This window comes from Vulpes lagopus, chromosome 4, assembly GCF_018345385.1.
Source record: "Vulpes lagopus strain Blue_001 chromosome 4, ASM1834538v1, whole genome shotgun sequence".
NCBI classification, from domain to species: domain Eukaryota; kingdom Metazoa; phylum Chordata; class Mammalia; order Carnivora; family Canidae; genus Vulpes; species Vulpes lagopus.
Window position 1 is genome coordinate 8,108,185 of NC_054827.1, and position 21,991 is coordinate 8,130,175.

Here is a 21,991-nt window from a genome sequence, read left to right on the forward strand (position 1 = left end):
TCCTAGTCCACACTCAGCTTTTAGCAATATGTAAAAAGATTCAGTAAATTGTTTTTAGCAACTGATATATACTCAGTATCACTTTCTATGTTCCCCACACTCACCTCCAACAGGTGTGCCAATGCTCTCCTCCCATCATTTGATTTGAATTGCTCCAACAACTTTATGCTATCTGGTTGTCCTGTGACTTCAAATTTCTGAAAGATTTTCTAAAAAAAGTTGTTTTTGTTTTCTTTTGCTTTGTTTATGCACCACATTCTTATTCTTAGGTTGGAGTGGTTTTTCTTTACAGTTTCTACATCTTGGGTATAAACAGAACGTGCAACACTCTGTAATTTTAAGCTGGCCTTTTTGCTAATGAATTTATATGTAATTATGTGAAATTTAATTCAAGATTAGGATTATGACTAAACTAGAGGAGAAAACATCTCCCAGATAAGAAATAGACTATTGGCTATTGAATATTACCATTTGAGAAGAAAATGAGTGAAATTATGTTTTTAAGATGATTTTTTCATTATTTTCTTATAGCATGTTATTTTTTTTCCTTTTTAGGTAGTAGGATGTCTGTGAATACTGACTAACCCAAAGGGCAGTCTGTGTTGTCTGTAGCCAGTTGGCATTCAGTCTTTATTCTCACTTGATTTGGTACCATTTGTGAATGGTGGCAGTGGAACAAAACAAATGAAACTAGCAAGAGTTTCTTACAATTAAGATTCTGTGAGTGAATTATTTTAATTGGAAACATTTAATGACATTTAGGAAATACAAGAGAGTGGAAACACTTTCTTAATTTTGGAGACCTGGGAGACAATATTTGCCCCATTTCTGTATTGCATGGCGGAATCACTTGCTTTTTAAATTCAAAGAAGCAGTTCTAGTGATAGTGAAGGTGGAAAATATTTGTCATCTCTGCTGTAAAGAGGTCTTTTAGATCTCAGAAATCTAGCTGTGGGCACCTGACTCCAGATCATTCAGAAAGGTGATTTAAAAATCTAATAATTTGTGGCCACTTAATTCCTGGATTAAATTTTCTTCTTCTGGGATACGCAGAATGAATTCTGATTTCTTTATAGCATACTGACAAAAGCTCGGCATGTTTTAAAACAGTACAATGCAGGAATCATTTAAAAAACATATTTGAGTGATGTCAGCAAAATGGCAGAAAAGGAAGCTCTGGATCCTCATTTCTCCATGGAAACATCAATTTAACAACAATATACAGACAACATCGCCTTTGTGAGAACTCCCAAAACCAGTTAAGATTATCAACAGATTTCTCGGTTGAAATCTTGCAGGCCAGAAGGGAGTGAGATAATATATTCAAAGTACCGAAAAGAAAACTGCCAACCAGTAATACTATATCTGGCAAAACAATCTTTCAAAATTGAAGGAAAAATTAAGACTTACCCAGAAAATGAAATCTGAGGTACTGTATCCCCAAACCTGCCCTATAACAAATGCTAAAGGGATTTCTTCAGCTGAAATGAAAGGATGGCGGACAATAACAGAAAATCATATGAAAATATAAAGCTCTCTAGTATAAATAAATATAAAGATGAATTAGAATTTTATGGTATTGTAATGTTACACTTCTGTAATTGTAATAATAAAGAAAACACTCTTAATTCTGGCATAGATTTAAAAGACAAAAGCATAAAAATAACTATAAATGTATGTTAATGGTATGCAGGATAAAATATGTAATATATGGCATCAATAACAAAGTTGGGGAGTAAAGATGTAAAGCAGTAGTTTTTGTATGTAATTTAAGTTAAATAATTTTCAATTTGCAATCATTAATGCTTCATCTAAACCCTATGGCAAACACAAAGAAAATATCTGTTGAAAATATACAAAAGGAAATAAATCAAAGCAGTCAATAAACATACACTTGTACAGGAGGAAGGCATTAAAAGAGGAAACATAAAATATCTACAAGATATGCAGAAAAGAATTAACAAAATGGCAATACGGTAACTCTTTCCTACCACTATTGTTTATTTTTTTTTTAAGATTTTATTTGAGAGGGGGAGAGAGAGAGTGTACAAGTGGGAGGGAGGGAAAGAGAAAGAAGGATAAGCAGAATCCCAGCTGAGCCGAGAGCCCAATGCAGGACTCAATCTCAGGACCCTGAGATCCTGACCTGAACCAAAGTCAGATATTTAACCAGTTGGGCCACTCAGGTGGCCCTCTACCACTTCTTTAAATGTAAGTGTATCTACCCCAATTAAAGTCAAATATTGGGGCACCTGGATGCCTCAGTGATTGAGCATCTACCTTTGGCTCAGGGCATGATCCCAGGGTTCTGGGATTAAGTCCCACATCAGGTTCCCGCAGGGAGCCTGCTTCTCCCTCTGCCTAGGTCTCTGTTTTTCTGTGTCTTTTTTTTTTTTTTTTTTTTTTTTTAAGATTTTATTTATTTATTAGAGAGAGAGAGAAAGAGGCAGAGGGAGAAGCAGGCTCCATGAGGGAGCCTGTTGTGGGACTGGATCCTGGGTCTCCAGGATCAGGCCCTGGGCTAAAGGCAGCGCTAAACCACTGAGCCACCCAGGCTGCCCTTTCTCCGTGTTTCTCATGAATAAATAAATAAAATCTTTTAAAAAGTCAAATATTGACTGAATGGTTAAAAAGAAAAAAAAAAGACCCAACTATATGCTGCACTGGAGACTCATTTTCAATGTAAGAACATGCATAGTTTGAAAACAAAAGAATAGAGACGGAAATTACCTGCAAATAGTAACCAAAAGAGAACAGAGGAAGCTGTTCTCTTTTATCCATACTTGGATAAATAGACTTTACATCAAAAACTGTCATATGAGGTAATGAAAGATATTCATGATAAAAAGGTCTGCTTATCAGGGATATACAACAATTATAAATATAAATACACCTAACATTGGAACTCCCAAATATATGAAGCAAACATTAACAGGGCTGAGATAGGAGTAGTAGCAGAGGGCAACACAATAATACTATAAAACTTCAATACCACAATTTCAATAATGGTTGAAAAACAAGATAGAAAAGCAATAAAGAAACAGATGACTTGAACACACTAGAGACCAGTTGACCTAATAGACATATACAGAATACTTCATTCAAAAAATAGAGAATGTATGGTCTTCTGAAGTGGAAGTGGAACATTCTCCAGGACAGATTTTGTGATGGATCATAAAAATATTCTTAAAACATTTGAGAAGAATTGAAATCTTACAGAGTAACTTTTACAGCTACAATGAAAGAAACAAGCAATGTGGCAAAATTAAAAACTGGAAAATCTGCAAATTTGTTGAAATTAAACACCATATGCTTAAACAACCAATTGTCAAAGAAGAAATGACATGATCAGAAAATATATAAAAATAAATAAAACTATAATATAGCTAATTCATGAGATTCAGCAAATACAGTATTAAGATCGAAATGTATAGCAGTAAATAGATCTCAAATAGCAAAACATTACACCTCAAGAAGTTATAAAAGAACAAATTAAACACAAAGTTAATGGCAGGAAGGAGATAATAAAGACTTGAGCAGAGATAAAATAGAGAATAGAAAAGTAATGAAATTAGGAATTAGTTTTTGAAAGGATCAACAAAATTGACAAACCTTAATCTATGTAGATTAACCATGAAAAAAAGAAAATTCAAATAACTAAAATCAGAAATGAAAGGATATTTCTACTGATGCCACAGAAATAAAAAAAGAGTGATAAGAAAATACTATGATTTTTTATATGCAAAAAAATTGGACAAACCAGAAGAAATGCATAAATTTTGAAAACCGTATAAACTACCAAGGCTAAATTATTTTTTAAAAATGCTAACTTATGCAGAAAAAAGTTAACTCAAATGGATTAGAGATCTAACCATTAAGGCAGTAATCAATCTACCAATAAAGAAAATCCTAGGACCACATGATTTCACTGAAGAATTCTAGAAAACATTTTAAAAAGATTAACATCAGTCTTCTTCAAATTTCAAAAAGAAAAAAAAAAAACTGGAGTGGAAGAAACAAATCCAAATTTATTCTAGGAACCCAAACTTACCCTGATAACAAAGCCAGAAAAAGACACTACAAGGAAACTACACCAATACCCCTGATGAATATTGGTGAAAAAAAAAAAAAATCCTCAGCAAAGTATTAGTAAACCATATTCAACAGTGCATTAAAAAGATTATGCACCAAGACTATATCAGATGTATTCCTTTAACACAAGTGTTTCAACATATAAAAATCAATCAGCATAATATGCCACAATAACAGAGTGAAGTACAAGACCACATGATCACCTCAACTGATGTGATAAAAGCACTTAACTTCAATACCCTTTTATGATTAAAAAACCTCAACAAACTAGAAATAGAAGGAAGCTACCTGAACATAATAAAAATCATATATGAAAAATCCTATGGCATATGTCACACCTAGTAGTTAAAAATTGAAATCTTTTCTTCTAAAATCAGAGGCATGGTAAGGATGTCCACTTTCTCCATTTCTATTCAACATCGTTTTTGAAACTCCTAGTAAGAGCAATAAACCTGAGAAAGAAATACAAGATAACCAAATGGAAGATGTAAACTCATCTCTGCATATGGTATAATCCTTTATGTAGAAAACAATAAAGATCACACACACAAACCCTTGTTAGAATAATTAAGCAGACTTATAGGATACAAAAATCAACACTTAAAAAATCAGTTGTTTCTATAACAATGAACAATCCAAAAATGATATTAATGAAACAATACCATTTATAATAGCATCAAAAAAGAATATGATGCTCTATAATAAATATAATCAAGAAAGTAAAAGACTTGTACATTGAAAACTATGACACTCCTGGAAGAAACTAAAGACACAAATAAGTAGAAAAACATTCCATGTTAATGGATTAAAAACCTTAGCACTATTTAAATGTCCATTCTACCTGAAGCAATCTATAGCAATAATATGATCCTATTAAAACCCTGATGGCATTTTTTTTTGCAGAAATAGGAGAAAAATCCTAATATCATATAGAATCTCAAAGAACCATGAATAGCTAAAATAACCTCTGAAGGGAAGAACAAAGTTGGAGACCTCATACTTCTGGATTTCAATATAAACCTATAGTAATTAAAACAGTGTGATGCTGCGATAAAAACAGACATATAGAGCAGAGGAAAATAGAGAATTCAGGAATAAACCATCATAGATTTGATCAAATGATCTTTTACCTGAGTGCCAAGACCACACAATGTGAAAGGGACATTCTCTTTAATGAGTGGTGTTGGAGAAACTATATATCCACATTGAAAAGAACAGGTTGGATCTTTACCTTACACCATATAATGAACTCAAATGGGTTAAAGACCTAAACATTAAGAACTAGATCTATCAGACGCCTAGAAAAAAAAGAAAGAAAAAAAGCAAAGGGAAAAAGCTTCAAGATATTCAAGTTGATAATGATTTATTGGGTCTGTTACCAAAAGCTTAGGCAATAAAAGCAAAAATATACAAATAGGATGACAAAAAAACTCAAAAACTTTTGTGTATCAAAAGAAACAGAATGGAAAGGTAGTCTACACAATAGAAGATATTTGTAAATTTTATATCTGGTAGAGAATTGATACCAAAGTATACAAAGAACTCATACAAACTCAACAAGAAAACAACCAAACAAAAAAAATGGGCAAAGAACTTGAATAGACATTTCCCCCAAAGGGTATACAAATGGTTTATGAGTATTTTTTAAAGATTTTATTTATTTCTGAGAGACACAGAAAGAGAGAGAGGCAGAGACACAGGCAGAGGGAGAAGCAGGCTCCATGTAGGAAGCCCGATATGGGAGTTGATCCCAGGACTCCAGGATCACACCCTGGGCCAAAGGCAGGCACCCAACTGCTGAGCCACCCAGGCTGCCCGGTTTATGAGTATTTAAAATGAAACTCAGCATCAGTAATCATTAGAAAAATACACATCAAAACCACGATGTCACCTCATATTCATTAAAATGACCACTATTTAAAAAAATAAATAAATAAAACAAAATGTCAAGTGTTGGCAAGGATGTAGAGAAATTAGAAGTCTTGTGCACTGTTGGTCAGAGTGTAAGATGGTACAGCTACTGTAGAAAACAGTATGGTGGTTGCCCTCAAAATTAAAATTGAAGTTATTCTATTATTGCCTCATTTTTGGATCTATATCCAAAAGAATCGAAAGCAGGATCTTGAAGAGATACTGCAAACTCATGTTCGTTGAAGCATTATTCAGAGTAACCAAAAGCAACACAAATGTCTAGACAGGTGCATGGATACAAGAACATACGTACAATGAAAGGCTGTTCAGCCCTATAAAAGATGGAAATCCTGTCATTTACTACAACAGGAATGAATCCTATGGACATTATATTAAATGAAATATGCTAGTCACGAGAAGTCAATATATATGATTCTGCTCATTCGAGATACCTAAAACTCATAGAAATAGGAATAGGGAAAAAAAAAAAAGAAATAGGAAGAGGGAAGTAGTTGTTTAATGGATATGAAGTTTCATTGTTGCAAAAAAAAAAAGGTTTAGAGAAGGACTGTGCAACATTGCAAATGTACATAACTACTGAACTGTACACCTAAAATGGTTAAGATGGTACATTTTATGTTAGATTTTTACTACAATTAAAAAGCAACACACTTGCATGGGGGAATTGTACGTGCATGAATTTATCTTTAATGCACTTGATATCACACTCACAGGGAGTAGACCCAGCTGTGAGAAAAGCGGATTTCTCAGTGAAGAATAGTTTCAGGCAAGAATAGGATAGTACTTGAATGTGAAACCAGAATGACACAGTAAGACTTTAAGATGTCATCTGACTGGCAGAGATGTATTAGTGTCTGAAGGGACTATACTGGGTAAAAGAACACAGAGAAATCTGCATAAAAAGCAATACTTCTGTGAACCTTGTTTTATTTGGATGATAGAATTGATGCTCATTGGAGTAGACGCTGGAGGATTCTTTTTATTACACCTACTAATTTTTAGTAGGTGTATCACTGCTCTAAATTTTATTTCCAGTCTTTAACCAATACTCTATCTTATCCCTAAGTAGTATGCTTTTCCTTTTAGGTATTATACTTTAGATGGCTTATAATTTTTTCTTAACTTCATTCCATAGTGAATGAACAGTTGGTATTTTTAAACCTGATAGAAGAAAAAGATAAACCAACATTTTTTTTTTCTTTTTAAAATAAACAGATAATGGTAGGAATCTGATACTCGAGATTCAATGCCTTGCTCATGGTCTCTCAACTAGTAAGCCATAAGACTATGATCTATATGCCATTACTACCCATGAGTTTCCCATTTACATGCCTAAGACGACCACCTTAGCTGTTAAAGAAGTGGTAATCTTTTTTTTTTTTTAAGCCAAATTGTCCTGGAACTAAATGCATTTTGATTGTGTTGTCACTATTTCCTTTTCTAAATAAAAGAAAATTATTGTTTTCATTGCCATACATTCTTGCCTTCACTTACTCATTTCTTTCTGTATCTTCTTTCTTTCCCTAAATAGACGGTCAGAACACTATGACCAGGAGTTATTCCAAGGCTACTCTTGTGGAAGATAAACAATCTGCATTCTAGCTGGAATGTAAGCTGCAGAAACAGAATGTAACAGTAATTCAGAGTAATAATAAGTCACCTGAGAAAATTAGGGGTTTCAGTAATAGAATATTGCAACTGTGATCATTACCAGCAGGTCTGTCCTTGTAGTTAAAAAGGAAAAAAAAAAAAACAAAAAACGAAAAGCCGGAATTGTCCAGATCACTAAAAACTACAAACTGACATTTCTATATGTCTCATTACCCTTTGAATCCTTCTGTGATAATCACTGAGTGCCAGATTTTTGCCTAAGAATTAGGAGTTCACAAAACCATTCGAGAATTATTCAAGCCACAATAACAAAAACAAATCATGATTTGATTTGTGCTAACAGATGAATATATATTTTGCTAGGTCATGTATAATTATCAGCTACAAGGAGTCATGATTGGCAATACTCTACACATATTTAAACTTATAATTTGATAAGTTTTGTCATATATAGACAAATAATTATGACCATAATCAAGATAGTGATCATATTCATTGCTCTCAAAGTCTTCCTTGTAGCCCTGTTACAATTCTATCCCTGGCCAACACACATCCACTTCCCATAATTATAGGCAAGTTGTACTGTTCGAGAATTATACATATATATGTATATATTTACATGTGTAGCATAGATTTTGTTTAACTCTTCTCAATTAGCATAATTATTTTGATAGAGGTCACCCAAGTACAATCCATCAAGAACAAATTGATAAATTGGGTATCAAAATTAAAAATTTCTGCTCTCCAAAAGACAGCATTAAGAGAAAGAAAAGTCACAGGCTGAGAGAAAGCACTGATAAACCCTATACCTTATGCAAAAACTTGTATCCAGGCTATACGAAGAACATGCCAAATTCCATAATAATAGAAGCAATCAACTCAATTTTAAAAATGGGTGAAATGTTTGAGCAGAAACTTCAGTAAGAAAAATAACATGGCAGCAAATGGATGGATGTTCAACATCATGAATCACAAGGGAAACACAATGCCCCAACCATAGATCGTTACACATTTATTAGAATGGCCAAGATTCAAAATGCTGAACACACCACATGTTGGCAAAGATGTGGAAAAGCTGAAACTGTATTCTCCTGTTGAGAGCATAAAATGGTATCACCATTTTGAATAAAAAAAATTTGCAGTTTATTTTTAAAAGTTAAACATTTATCTCCTATAGAATCTGGCTATTTCACTCTGCTGGTCTTTACTCTGGAGAAAAGAAAGCATGTGTTCACAGAAAAACTGACTTAAAGTTGTACATATCAGTTTAATTTCTAACAGTTGAAAGTGAAAATAACTCAAAGTTCCCTCAACAGGTGAACGGATAAACAACAAAACAATTGTTCATTTCATTATTCTCCAGTAGGAGATGTAGTGGGTAGGCAGTGTCATTCAGGTTATCTTCTTGAAATTTCCAAAAATATCCATTTAAAAATCTCCACTTCATACTAAAAACAGATCAAAAAGCACATAAGCCATTAGGGTTATTTAAGCCTAACAGGCAATGAAATTGCATAAATTTGTCATGATATTTGGCCATGTGAATTGTATTGATAAATAGTTGCTGATAGCAAAAATGGTGTTAACCATTCAACTCAGCTGACTTAAATTAAAAAGAGACCATCTCGAAATACGTGATAGAAACCATATGTGGAGCTGACCTAGGATGTTCAGGCAATGCCTCTCATGTTTTCTCTGGATTTTGGACTCTCCACAATCAATGGCAAAGAAGACTGCCAGCAGCTCTATTAGCTTTACAACCACAATGGGGAAAGAACATTCTTTGCCAATAGAGCCAGGAGATGTATTTGGCTAGGACTGGCCTGACTTGAACCCCATCCCTTATAATCATCTTGGTCAAAATGATGTAGTCCATTATCAAGTAGATATCTTCAAAAGACATCATCTAAATGGTCATCTTTCAGATTAACCATACCATAAATTATGTGATTATATTGCCTTAAGTCTTCCTAATTCCAGAAGCTTCAGATTATTGTTCTCTCAAGTTTAGAATCTTTTTAAGATTTTATTTTTTATTTATTTAAGATGGAGAGAGAGAAAGCAACAAGTGTGAGGAGGGACGGAGAGGAGGAAAAAGAATCTCAAGCAGGTTCCATGCTGAGTGCTGAGCCCAATGTGGCAGGGCTTGATCTCAAGATCCTGAGACCTTGACCTGAGCTGAAATCAAGAGACAGACACTTCAAATGACTGAGCCACCCAAGCACTCCTGTCTTTTTTATAAAGTTATTCATTTTACAAAATTTTATTTGAAGTTATTTATTCTATTTGAAATCCTTCTAGCAGAGATGGCAGTAACAACATAGGTAGAAGCAGGAGGCTCTTGCGAAGGAATATGTGATTACTTAAATATGTGCTAAAATTTTTCTAAAATATTTAAAAAAAAGAAATATGTGCTAATTACTCAAGTACAAGGACTATGCACATCAGGGTGTGGGAACAGAGGCAGAGACCAAAAAGATGGGCTTTGCATTCTGGAAAAATCTCATTTGTGAATACTACATCACTCACAATCATGCTTGCTGCAATGGTAATTCTTTCTAATGTAGATCTCCACCAAGCAAGACTATGGGTTATTTCTTTTTTGTAAGCATTGAGTTTCCTGAATGAGTTGTATTCATTCACTTAATTATTCTCAACATGGTAGTGATTGTTTTCATATATATTTGTTTCATAAGAGAGGTATTTTTAAGTCAAAAAAAAAACTACATATGCACAAAACAGATTTCAAACCAAATTAAAATACACTAAAAGAGAAACATGCATACATGCTTTTAAATATTTCAATTATTTAGTTTGAAGGCAAATATTAAAAAGCAGACTGGCAAATGGATTATTACCATGATTTTACTAAAGCCTAAGAATGTGTCACACGTGAAATTGACATAGTTGCTTAAGATTATTCCAAGCAACCCATATCAAATATTTTAGGCATTATTGAAAATAGTTGTCACTGGAAATATAGAAGGCCTGTTCATAGATTCTTTGCTGCTTTATTGTCTGAATACGTGACTCTCCACATTGACACCAAATTGCTGTCCTGTCAACATGTAAAAGGATGGATCATTTTATCTCGTGAGTGATGAAGTTTCAAATCCACAAAGCACAGGCCAGTCAATCCTTTGAGGTGATTATGATGCCTCAAACCTGACAGCTTGCCCTGACAGCTTTCACATATTCCTGAAATCAAATTGTTCCTGCTTCTATTAGAAGAAAGCAGGTGTGTAAAACCTAGAAGAAGGTAAATAGAAAAGAGATGATCTTCATGTTCAGAGTAATTATGAAAAGTTGTTTCCAGAGAAAAGTATAGATCCTGATTTTGCCTCTCCTCCTGAGGCACACAGATGAGACACAAAGAACCCATATGGGTCCAAGTTTTGCCAGGAAAAGGAGTATCAGGAGAAGCAGATGGCAGCACCATTGCCATATGGCTACTCAGGAATGGGCTCATGTGGTGGCCCCTTGCCATAAGATAAAGCTGGAAATATTTTCATGCTACTATTTTAAACAGCACAAAGAATGAATACGTGGTTTGTTGACATGAAAAATCATTAGAGAAACATGACAGGAGTACTCTTTTATACACATCTCCACTAACTGGCGCTTTCACTTAAAAAAACAAATTAAAAAGGATCCAATTTATGAGATTTCCTGTGTTTGGGATACAAAATTACATAGATATTACTGCAGATTTTCTTTTAAGCTTCAAACCAAAAATCTCATCGATTGGGGTCTGAATATTTTTGGAGGCTTGCAACTATGGCTTAGATACAGCATTGCCCTTGTTTTCAATAATAAATAATAAGCCAAATTTCACTGTGGACATGATCGAGTCTCATGTTAGCCTTAGGTAAAATATATATATATTTTTAATTTTAAACATTGTTTTATTGAGATATAATCAACATAAATAATGTATCAGTTTCAGGTGTTCAACATAACTGCTTGATATGGGTCTATGTTATGAATGATCACCACAGTAATTTTAGTTAACAAGCATAACCCCACAGAGTAATAATTTTATTTCTTGTAAAAAATAACAATGTAAAGAGAGAGTAAAGAGAATGATATAGTGCAAAGACTATTGAGTGTAGAGGCTGAAGAGAAAGGTCATGACCTGATAAACCACATACAGGTCATGACAACAAACAGAGAAGTCAGCTAATCCCTCCAAGTTTCAGTTTTCTTCCCTGGGAAACGTTTATATGTGATGTTTTGAGAAAAATCATGCAAAGAAGAATAGAGGGTAATTGGAGGTCACATGTAACTCTACTCAAATTCACCTCCTCCCATCACTAGCTTTGCTATTTTTTCTTGAAAAAATAAAGCTGCTAAACCTTGAAACTCGGTTCTGCCAACTGGAGAAAGAGGCTAAAATGCATGAGCCTTGCTCTGTGGTGCCAGGCAAATGAGAATTCCAGAAAACGAAAGAAATGGGTGAGGGGTCTGCAGACTGCTCCCAGGCCCACGGATTAGGAGTTAGTGCAGAGAAGGGACTGGGCCAACTATTCGAAGCTGAAAGCACTTATTTTGCCCTGGGATACTTGATCTGATTTGGGGGTGAAAGTCCTTCCAAACGACTTCCCCCTAGCATAGATGTATCCCCAGCTACAAAGTTTCTCTGGAACCACTTATTTCAAGTGAGCTGAAAGCTTACCAGCTCTGGCTTCTCTGGAGAATTCGGTGTAGCCCAACTTTTGTGAAAGTCTCATGAGCCCTAACAGCCGTTTAAGAGAAGCAGCTCATGCCCCAGAGCATGAGGCTTGACCAAATAACACAAGCAGGCAGGGTACCAGGTTGTTCTAATAAAGCCTTGGGTGGGCTTGCGCAGAGGATTCTCCTCCTAACCCACTCTCGTCCCATGTGATTTCTCCAATCTAATCTAATTATGATACTGTTAGTTTTTATTCTTTTTCCTTTTAATGATTCTGAAAATTTAACTAAACAGTTCTCTTTGTGTATCTGAAAACTATTCAACAATTGGATTATTGTAATCTTTGAAATCTCTTTCACCATGTGTTTCTCATTCAATCCTTCAATCATTCCTGCGAGGGTGGCGGTCTTATCCCCTCTCCCACTAAACACATAAACCCAGACCTATGATATCCAGGCAAACCGTGTTTAAGTATTTACAAGATCCGATCAACGACAAATAATCAGCGAGGAAGGTTATTTATTTCAGAAGAAATACCCAGCCACTAAAGAGAATATGAATGTCTTTCCTAATACTGCTGAAGGCTGATGCCTACTTTTATAGATACATGAAGTCAGCAGGTATAAAGGAAAAATTTCCACGTTTTTCTTCCAAGGTTTCTTCCAAGGTTACAGATACACAGTTGCACAAGCCACATTGAAGTTCAAGTCCTTCCCTAATACCGTTTCCTTGTATCTGGAATACAGACAGGAAACCATCTAGTAAGCACTGTAGGTGGCTGGAAATAAAGTCCCCAGAGAGAAGCTAGCTATGCATGGCCGGAGAAAGCCAAAAGTAACTCCTCTCAGAAAAACAACAACAACAACAAAAATGAGCAAATGAATGAAAGACTGACATGAAGATTGGAAGCGATTATCCAATCAACTTTTTTTTTTTTTTTTAACTGGGGCCCATGATGTTTGAGAAGCTATGATAGATGCTGAAGACTTTACAAAATATAATATGCTCTCTCAGATCTCAGGAACAAAGTTTATCTTTTTCAGGAGTAACGTTTTTAAAAAGAAAGCAGTCGTGATCTGTCGTGCTAAGTTAAAAACTGAGAGCACGTTGCTGAATTTGAAAGCTCCTGAAGCAGGAAGCCAAACACCAGGTCAGCCCCACACCAGCTGGGTGATTGGCAAGTCAACTCCCCAGCCTTTACTTATTAGTAAAAATGGGACTATTAGCCACTGCCTCTCCTGTGACACAGATTTGTAGGTGCATGTCAAAAAATACACATACATATCCTATAAGAAAGCATTTTGAAAATGTTAATGTAGTTTATTTAGATATTTAGAGTGTGTTTAGCTCCCTCCTTGGTGGATTCGTCGGCAATGTGAGAAACTGAGAGGAGTTAATCAGGGTTATCATTTTCAAAGCTGGAAAAATAGAAATTCTTCTTTGGGATCTAAAAGCAGTCATAGGGAAGTTGCCCTCGGGGAAATCCATTGATGTAGGCAGCTTGGAGGAGAGGCTAGCATGAGTAAGATCCCCAGGTCAGATTGGCAGGAAAGATATAGTTTGAGAAAGATATATGCATTTTAAGGATAAAAAGGACTGCAATGCATGAAAGTGAAATATTTGGAAGGCTGTTAAATGGTATTTGGAAGAGTACATGTGTTTACTGAAGTTTACTGATAGAACTTTGTGTTCTATCAAAGTTATACATTAAATTTGGGGTTTAGTTGAAGGTTACTCTGTTAAAATAAAATGATGTTAGTTGATGTAATAGATAACTCCCCACATTTCGGTGAATTAACATAATAAAAGTCTCTTTCTTGCTCAAAGTCTAATGTAGTGTGAGTTGAGGGAGGCTGTTGGGAGATGTGCAGGGGGCAATTTCTCTTCCCATACCCTGTCAGAAACCTAAGCTGACAGGCAGCAGCCATTGTCACAGCTCCCAAGGTGAGTTGAGTGTCAACACCAGTCAACTGACCAGGAATAAATGAACAGATGACAGCATGGAATTTTTTTATTTTATTATTTTATTTATTTTATCTTATTTATTTTATTTTATTCTGTTTTATTTTATTATTTTATTTCATTTCATGTCATTTTGTGTGTATGTGTAGGTGAAGGCATTTTAACTAAAAGTGAAATACATCATCTACTTGATTATCCATTGGCCAGAATGTAGTCATAAAGACCTATGAAAAAGAGGATGAAAAATAAGAGATAATGTGTGTCCAAAATGTAAGGACGTGTAGACATCCAGTCATGCTCTGTCGGTCACAGCCGGCCTTTCTGTTCACCAGGCAGCTGTTTACCTGTTTTGCCTCAACACAGGTTGCCTCACCTGCTCTCCCAGGGAGATAGCCCCAAATCTCCTTCAGCCAACACCAGCTCAAATCTACATGTTGTTTTCTGAGCTATGGAGATCTGCACATTAAAAAGACTGTTTACCTGAAACCTTCTCTGAGAAACAAATGCATAATGGAAAAGGTAAAACACAACAATCTCTATCTGACAAAAGGGACAGATGGGAGAAACAGGACCATCAGTGTTGGATACAAAATCCTGCTGTGTAGGCCCAGGTCAGGTGTAGGCAGCTCTCCAACCTCCTTTGGGGGAGTGACGGTGCCTTGATTAGACCTTGAAGCTGCTACCTGGGAGGAGCTCTTTGAACATTGATTCCCGCGTCATGGTTCTGAAATCTGGAAGGATTTTACTTGTGCCTCAGTCTCAATAGTCACAACAGAAAGGTGAGTGTTGAGGAGGATGCTTCCTAGGAGGCTCTGACTTTTACAGCCAGCCTCCTTCGGGTACAGTTTTAAGACCAGAAGAGTATAATCATCAAAGATTTTCTTTTTTAGTTTGGAATTATAGTTTCTTTGACAATAACATTCCCTTAAAATGAAATATTCTTTTAATATATTTGTATTCAGTCAGTCCCAGGTGTCTTCTATGGTTTTCGATTTTTTGTACTTCTTCCTTGTCTCCAAGGTATTCTTGCTCAGTTTAATAGAAGTGACCTTGAAGCTGGGGACCCTAGTCTTATTTTCAAAACTAAGTCAAAAGGGTTTGAAGTTCAAAATATTTTTAAAAATTTAATCTTACTGTTTAGGGTCTAGAAGCTAATCTGATATGGCCTCAAATATCTGCACTTTCTCTCCTCTCATTTCTGCTTGCAAATAAGGCAATTGTAACTTGAGGTCACTTTATTCTTCTAATATTTTGCCAAATGAAGCTATTAGCCGCCAACATGCATTACTAACTTCTGTTTTCCAATCTCTCCCTCTAGAAAAGTAAACAAGCGGTCTGCCTTGCAAGGTATCATAGGTGACATTTTGGATATTTGTTTGCTCACTACATAATAGAGAGATCCCTTTTTCCAATTTCTTTTGTCAGTATCCTTGTAGCTCATTGCCTGACCAACAATGCGACATATCTGAGAAATTTCAATTCTGTATCCCACTTCCAATAACGACTCTCGTATTAATTAAATTAATGCTAGCTGGTGTAACAAGAAAACGTTATTTCCTGCTTGGATAAAATTTGATGGGAGTAGAGAGAGTAGAGAGGTAGAGAGAGTAGAGAGGCTCCACACATTCTAGAAAAGGCTATTATATTTAAAAGATCGTACAAATTTAAAGTTACCCGGGGGTTTGGATTCAGCTGAGGGATGAATAAAGAGAGAGGAAAGGATCACATAGGAAATATTTAGCTGATCATGACTATAGATGTTATACAAGACTCATATAACTCAGATTAAAATAAATCATATGGGCTGACTTAGCAGTTTTATCCAGGAGATATAGTCTAGGATTATGTTCAGCAGAATAAAAAAAAAGGGGGTGGAATTTTCTGAATGACTGTCCAGTCTATGTTAGTAACTGAAGTATCACTTTATTATCAAATTCTATTAACTTTTGGGATCCCTGGGTGGTGCAGCAGTTTGGCGCCTGCCTTTGGCCCAGGGCGCGATCCTGGAGACCTCGGATCAAATCCCATGTCGGGCTCCCGGTGCATGGAGCCTGCTTATCCCTCTGCCTGTCTCTGCCTCTCTCTCTCTCTCTCTCTCCCTGTGTGACTATCATAAATAAATAAAAATTTAAAAAAAAATTCTATTAACTTTAATATATTTATTGATTCACCCATTTGATCATTTAACCACAGTTAAATGTTAAATTCGGCAATGATTTCTATGCAACTTGACTATTTGAATTTGCAAACTTAAGAATATCGGCCATAAGATGAAATTATAAAAAAGATACTATTTTGATATTATGAATCAGGGAACTTTTGTATTTGTTGATAGGATGATGGGGATAAAGGTATATAGTAAACTTAGGTTGAATCTTGAATGAGACTTAGAAGGAACTGGGTGACAAAAGGACAAATATTTCAGGCAAAAGGAATATAAAATGAAAATATATACATATTTATTTATGCATGAACATCCACATAATGTAAATAAGTGCATGTCTTTATATATATCAATGTAAATGAAAAAATGTAAATGTATTTATGTGAAGGCTTTATTTATTTATTTATTTATTTATTTATTATTTATTTATTATTTATTCTGTCTCTACCAAAATGCACCACTCAGGAGAGGTAATGTGGGGTGAAATTTGTGTTATGTCCTAAAACAAAGAACAACAGGCTTACAAAATCTAGGGTGTATATTGGTGATATGCATTGGTCTCCAAAGGTCCTCAATTCTGTAGGAGAAGACTCAAGTTTCAAGACTTTTCCAGAGACTTGGGGCCTTTCTGTCATTTTTAAGTATATTCTCTCTACATTGAATAATTAGGCACTTCCTGCTGACTTAAGTTTCTTCCATTTCCACTAAGAGCTGGTATCATAATTTCCAACAAATGCAATTTTTAGGTGAGCTAGAAGGAATAAATTTGAAAATATTCGCGCACAATATAAAAGAATTTTTGTTCAGCGATCTTATGATGTCCTCCTTAAACTATTCATATGCTTTGCCATTTAGCTCATCACTTTATGAAAGCATCAAGTAGAATGTGATACTTAGAAATTGGTGGCAGAGATATAGCTCAGAACTTCAAATATATACTCTAATGGCTGCCATCAAAATGAAATCAAAACATAAACATCACTTATTTATTTCATAGCAAATATAGGAAACCTAGTGGACTGTTATCTTTCTAAATAAAGATTTAATAGGTTTTAATAGGAAGACTAGAAAGTCATATAACACTAAAGATAATGTGAGATGCCAAAGCTTTCTTTTGTCTGTAGAGTCTTTGCCTTAATGAATTTTGCCTGTTTTATTATTTTTTTCTTTTAGTATCAAAGATGAGCTATTCAGCCTTTAACTGATTTTAAGAAATGTGATTGCATCATTTTCTGTTTGTGATTCCAGAAACAAAAATTTGAACAGCACTAACAGTGATGTACTGAAGTATTTATATGGGCTCTATTCCACTGTTTTATTTTTTTATTCCACTGTTTTATGTAGAATTATCCCCCCTTCCCATCCTGTCTGTCATAATCCCTTCAAAAGTTTTCATTTGTGGTTTGAGTTCTTGTTCATTATGTGGGGTATTTTATTTATTTTCAGCTCTAGCTCTATACTCATATACATAACCCTGTCAGTTCTCAGGAAAAAATACAGGAACCTCTGGTTAAGGAAAAGTCCCAGAGATGAAAGAGTAGCCATTTACAATTAACAAAAATATTCATTTGTCATATACGCACATAAAATAATTGGGCACAGAAAATCTGGAAAGGTAAATTGTTAAGAATCTTCACAGCCTCTTTTCCATTGTTTAACTTCAGGTAAATCGCCCTTACAATGTAAAGTACTGTTCAAATTATGTTTTAGCAATTTTATGTGTTCAGGATCAAAAGAATCTCTTTAGTTTTCCCCAAGCTAGAAACCAATTGTCTCTAAAAAATGATTTTTTTTTTCCCTTGGAAAGGCAGGAAAGATAAACAGATATTCTAATCTCAACCCATTTATCTGGACATGAATTAAAAAAAAAATCAGTAACAGCCTATCTCAAAATACTGAGTATTTCCATTTTTCTTAGATGGCAAAATAATATTATAACTGTATTAAAAGTAAAAACCTATCAGTGATAGATCCTGAAATATTTCATAATTAATTAATATGATGCATGGGATTAGCTTCAAAATAATCACTGAAGTGTGAGAAATTGGACAGGGACATGGATGAGACAGGGTTGGCAATTTATTTTTTTTTAATTTTTTAAGATTATTTGAGAGAGAGTGAGAGAGCAAGAACACAAGTCAGGGGAGGGGAGGAGGGAGAGAATTTTCAAGCAGACTACCAAGTATAGAATATAGAGCCCAACTTGGGGCTACCTCCCACCATGAGATCATGACCTGAGCCGAAACCAAGAGATGGTTGTTTAACTGACTGCAGGGTTGGCCAAATCCTACTCATTGCAGAAGTTTGTTATTGAGGTTCATAAGTGCATGGGAGTTCATTATGCTATTCTTTCAATTTTGGCATGTGTTTTAATATTTACATAATAAAAAAATAAAGGAAGATTCACTCAGAGTCCAGATGTAGAATTATCTAAACAGTATAAAAAGTTTATTTTCTCTACTCTCTCTCATGGATGCCACCATATGACAAATGGAGTAGCAGTCGTCCATCATGACCCGAAGCCCTTATTCCATATAGTAGTTCTCAAATTGCAGACAGACAGCAGTAGTAGCATCTGCAAATTTGTTAAATGTACAAAATCTCAGGCCCTATCTGAGAGCAGCTGAATAAGAAACTTCTGGGAGTAGGCCTAGTGTATTCAATTTCTCTTGCTGCATAAAAAATCACCCAAACCAAAGCAATTTAAAACAACACCATTTATTCATTCACAGATCAGTGGGCCACAATTCATCATGGCAGGCTGGCTTTTCTGCTCATGGTATCACAAAGCTGAAATCAAGGTGTTACCTTAGCTGAGTTATTGTCTAGAATCTCTACCAAAGAATCGACTTCCAAGCTTATTGTGGTTTTGGGGTGAATTTAGTTCCTTGTGGATATGGGAATGCAGTTCCATGGTGTTTCAGGTTGTCACCCATGGCCTGCTCTCAGCTCCAACAGGCTATGCTAATGCCTTGCTTATGGTCCTTCCCACATTTAGGCCTGAGCTGTGCACCATATCCTTGTAGTGCTTCTGTTTTCTCATTTGCTCTCTCACCTCTAGATCCAGATTTAAAAATAGGTCAAACACACATATATGATCACTCTCTCATAAGGTCAGCTGATTTGGGACCTCAATTACTTCAGCAATAATCCCTTCACAACACCAACTAATTAGTGCTTGAGTTGAATAAGTTCAAGAAAGTGTGTGTGGACCTGGAACCAGGGATCTTGGGAACTACCAGAAATTCTGTTTTTTGAGGGCACCCCGGGTGGCTCAGCAGCTTAGTGCTGCCTTCACCCCAGGGCCTGATCCTGGAGACCCAGGATTGAGTCCCATGTCAGGCTCCCTGTGTGGAGCCTGCTTCTCCCTCTGCCTGTGTCTCTGCCTCTCTCTCTCTGTTATGTATGTGTCTCTCCTGAATAAATAAATCAAATCTTAAAAAAAAAAAAAAAAAAAAAGAATTCTGTCTTATACATCCACCAGTCTGTGTTTTAACAAGCTCTATTGATTCTGAGGCATGCTAAATGTTGAGAACCAAAGCTCTAGTGCTTAGTTTTCTCTGTCTCTCTTTCTTCCCTCTCTCTCACTCTTTTATATATATATAAAAGATAATATATATAATATATATAAAAGATATATATATAATATATATATAAAAGATATATATATAATATATATTATATATATATAATGTTTTTTTTTTTTCTGACAATACGTTGAAGGACTTGATCTCCTTGGCTCACAGGTGTATCCTCATGTATTGTCTACCATGGAAATATTTCACCTAATTGGCCATGGAATGCTCTTAGGTTAGCAGGTGCATGCATGCAAGACAGGCTGAATACTAAAACTAGTATTATCCTTGAAAAGCAAATTTCATTTCTAAACTGCTTAATTTTAGAAACCTACACAAAATATAACTAATATTGTTTCCCAAATAAATGAATACAGTAACAAATGAAGCATGACTATAAACACAATGCTCAATTGCTTAAAAAAATTACAGTCCATTAAATGTCAGCATCTAATGATGATTCTAAGGAACTGTTGAGATAGGGGCACCTGGGTGGCATGTGAGCATCTACCTTTCATTCAGGTCTTGATCCCGGGATCTTGGGATTGAGTTCCACACCAGGCTCCCTTGAGAGAGCCTGCTTCTCCCTCTGCCTGTGTTTCTGCCTGCCTCTCTCTCTGTATGTCTCTCATGAATAAATAAATAAAATCTTAAAAAAGTATTGAGATTATGATAGTCCCTTTGAGACTCAAACTGATAAAAGTAGTACTGTTTGAAACTTCAGGTGAAAGGGAAATTTGTTAGATGAAATATCAGCAATTAAATGTGTTTACTTAGACATGACCACATCAATTTTGCTTACTTTTCTTTGACCAAAGAAAGTTTCATAGCCATGCCTAACTTCAAGTGGCAAGGAAGATGTCATTCCCATAGTCCAGAATAATCACTGCTGTAGTGTGTGAGGGTGTGTGTGTGTGCGTGTGCATGTGTACATATGTAGGAGAGAGAGAGAGAAGTGATAAAGTGTAATGTATGTGTGAGAGATGAAATATCTCTTTTCTCTGTCAGAAAACCTAAAATTCTCTTGACACTCCCATTATTTTCTAGAATGTCAGGACAAAAATAAGAGAAAGAAAGTTTGTGATTCTAGAAAATAACAGGGGAATAGATTTCAACTTCCCCATGACACATAATCAATCCTAAACTCAGAAGTCCAGACCGTCTAGATATGGCTAACAAATTTTGTAGGAACAAGCCTTAAGAATGTCTTTTTCTTATTGGTTAAGTATTATCTAATTATAGCTACTCTTAAAATTAGTACATGCCGATTAGTTATTTTTTTATTAAAACACAATATATTTTTGGTGTAGATGAGATGTGGAAGGCTATTTATGTTTGCAACTTGGAAAAATTAATGTACAGATACGGCATCTATTAAAAATACCCTCCCTTCTTTGATCCAAGGCATGATTACAATGGTTGAGATATCACAGACTCTGATTCTCAGGTGGTTTTGTTAAAACATCTTATGCAATTTTTCATTTTTCTCAATTGCAGTTCACAGTCTATTGCAGGACTGAAAATGGAGACACTAAAAGAAGAATGAGAGTTCAAGATCAACAGCAATGTTCAGAGTATATTGGAGCTGCTGTAGTTATATAATCTTTTCATTAACAAAAATGAGAATCTTGCTTGGAGCCTACTGAAAGTCAAGAGTTTAGTGGTAAAAGTCAGAGATGGAGTCTGGATACTTATACTAAATAGGCATGAAGCCTGGAAAATCAGTTCAATGTGACTGTGCAAATGTAGAAGTGGTATTTGGTTTGACTTAAGAAAGAACTTAATGCCTGGGTCATCATTTAGTGAGAAAAAAAGATTCCCCATCTCCACTGAATTCCAGGAAAGTCTCTGAGTTTCTTTTTTTTTTATAAATTTTTTTATTTATTTATGATAGTCACAGAGAGAGAGAGAGAGGCAGAGACACAGGCAGAGGGAGAAGCAGGTTCCATGCACTGGGAGCCCGACGTGGGATTCGATCCCGGG